Source organism: Furipterus horrens, unplaced genomic scaffold, assembly GCF_987537825.1.
Source record: "Furipterus horrens unplaced genomic scaffold, mFurHor1.1.pri manual_scaffold_1, whole genome shotgun sequence".
Taxonomy (NCBI): Eukaryota; Metazoa; Chordata; class Mammalia; order Chiroptera; family Furipteridae; genus Furipterus; species Furipterus horrens.
In genome coordinates, this window is record NW_028327171.1 from 168,413,204 (window position 1) to 168,416,225 (window position 3,022).

Sequence of the window (3,022 nt, forward strand, 5' to 3'; positions counted from 1 at the left end):
TTCACCCTTATCTAAACCTGACTCATTTGGCACCAACCATGACTCTTCGTTGATATTTTCTACAGGACCAAGTCATCAACTATTTCAAACCACTGTATTTCATGCAAGAACTGGATCTCAGATGTTTTAGTTGGCATTATTTGGTAGCAAATTAACAGCCTCCCATATTTAAGAAAAAAACACTAAAGGTGGAAGTGGGGTAGTCTCTCTGTAAGGTTTTAAGGGTATCTCAAGGAACCCAGGAGTAAGAAATGCGAAGTCACAAAACACTGGAACAAAAACTAGTTACCAGGAACTCAGGCAGCCATTTTCATCTTTTTCTTCTGGGTTTGTACATCTCTCATCTTTGCTTTATTCATTCTGCTTCATATGCACGTTCCAAATGCAACCTCCCAAGACATCAGCTTTCCAATTTCAAATTCTCAGGAGAAACCATCTAATTGGCTCAGATTTGACCAGATGTGCATTCCATATCCAATCATCTGAACAGCTTATCCCTGAAGGTGGCAGGAAGTAATATTCAAAACTCAAGACACAGGATGGACAAATACCTTGTCTACTCTTAACTCTTCCTTTATTTCCCTCTTGTCTAGTAATTGGAGGATTAGACATTTTTGGAGAAATAAGCTCCATTTCTTCAATGGCCTTTTCCAATTTAAGGTTGGAACCACTAAATGCTAAATTTTATCTTTCAACTGAAATGAACCTAAAGATCCTTCAGCTGGCTCCAAAAAAATGTTTAAAATAAGATAGAATTCTATGCCAGGATGTAATTTCTCCAAGACACTTTTTTTTGTGCTTCATTCTTTTCTTCTTATTCCATCCTAAGAGGAGTCACTTCAGACACATTGCCCACTAGCAATTTAGGTTCTATTGTTGACTTTCCACGTTTTTGCATTGAAAAACAAAACTACCCCTTATTCTGAAAAAGAAAATCAATACATGAACCATATTTGAATAGAAACTCTGAAACACTTCCACTACAGAAAAATAAAATCTCCAGTGTTAATAAACAGATGTGAAAAAATATATACACCATTAATTTAGTCTCCACTGAGTCAGACACCATGCTAAATGCTTCCAGTTTAATCCTCACAACAATCCTAATGGCCACTATTGTTGTTATCCCTTTTATGATGATGAAAATTAGGTTTTAAGGCAAGAAATCTACCCAATATCATACATCTACTATATAGTTTAATATGGAATTAGAAGAGAGGCAAGGAAGTCAAAAGCTGGGAAGTGGGGACATAAGGCTGAAGGAAATAAAAGACTCCCTTTTCAGCACATCATTTTTAACACTAAAAAAAAAACTGTACCTTAAATATATAATAATGAAATGGTATGAATCATGTTACATGGCAGCATATCATGCATTTTTTTAAAATTTCAACTCCAATTTTGTTATGCATTTATCTATGGGTAGCTTAGCAGTCATTTAAATTCTTCTATCCTTATTTTTTTAATATTGATCAACATGTCACTTTACAATCAGGGAGACATTTCCAATAATTTTCTCAATCCTGCCACACACCTGCCCATCTTTCTTCCCTTCACAACCGAACTTAATATTGTGTGCTTGCTGTCCAGAGCCTCTTCTCCTGTGCCCTCAGTTGGCTTACTCTTATCAAAATACTCTCAACTGCTTACAAAAACAAATAGGTATGTCACCATCTTGACACTTTCTATGGTTTGAGTCTCCTGCAAGACTCCTCTTCCTCACCAGTTCGTTAAGTGTAACTGTTTTCAAACATTCAGACCTTAGCTCAAATATGCCCCAGTAGTATTTTAATACCACGAACTTTAATGAATTCAAGGCGCATTTTTCTAAGAACCTATGACCCCCAAAAGATAATCAATGGTAGACTGAATTCTGAACTCCTTTCCAATTTCACAGCTCTTCCTCCAAAACTTTGCGACTCCATTTCTCATCTCACCCATTCCCCACCACCCATAACAAACCACATTGTACCTTTGCTAATGCAATTTCCTGAGTTTCCCAAACTTTGTGCAGAATTCTCCCTCAAAGTTTCTAGAACACTTTTTATCTGCCACTAGTATAAATTTACCACAACACACTTAACGACATGAAAATCTAAGCAAAGGGGCCAAATCAATATATCTTTGTGTCTCCAACACTAAATAAAGGTGTTTTCACTAGAATATCAAATCTTGTTCCCAAGATAATGACCAATTTGTTTTGTGCTCAATGTCAGACAACAAAAAAAATTACTCATTCATGGCAAAAAGTTTGGAACATCCTACACCCCCACCCCCCGGGGAGAGCACGAACACAGTCCCCCACTACCACAAATTATGCAGTCGAATTTCCCACACCTGGGGAAACCGCAGGCGTCAGCACATCCTGAGTGCAAGGGATAAGCCTCACCCTGGGAAAACCACCTGTGTGATCATGGTATCTACCCTGCCAGGTAAGTATGAACATATTATTTAGTGAAGGAATAGTTCTTTTACATTGAAAATAATTTTTACCAATATCATTAAAACTGAAAACCACATTACCTACTAATAGGTAGCATGAGCATGTCAACTTATATATTTTTAAATCAAATGTTAACTGTAACATCCCCAAATTTCTAATGTATTGAATACAATAAAATTTTTAATAAAACAAAAACTGAGAGATTCGGCAATCAGTATTAAGATGCTAAGGGGATTCTTACTCTACATGCTTATCAAAGTCACTTGAGAAACTGTTACACAATACATATAGACTCCCCATCCCCAGGGATGTAGATTTAGTAGATTAAGGATAAAGCTCAGCTTATGGACATTGTAAAATACTCCCAGCAATTTCTGTTGAAGAATAGTGCTAAAAAATATTTTCCATGAAATATGTTTGACATGCCTTCAGTTTATATGTAATGTATGCTTAATATTTAAGCAACTTCACTATTTGAAATATTGCAAGCATTTTCACTATTTGGCCAAAGTTACTTACAGGGAAACTGACTTTTGCAATAGTATACTCTTTTAAAGCTTTATATGCTTTTTTGTTAAC

General features: G+C 35.9%; 1 non-coding gene across 1 annotated transcript; it reads right to left on the bottom strand.

Moving 5' to 3' along the window:
- Positions 1–2,276: 2,276 nt before the first annotated feature.
- LOC150022242 (U1 spliceosomal RNA) lies at positions 2,277–2,440 on the bottom strand. Its single transcript, XR_016513447.1, has one exon. It is a non-coding gene; the product is annotated as a U1 spliceosomal RNA (small nuclear RNA).
- Positions 2,441–3,022: the final 582 nt, after the last annotated feature.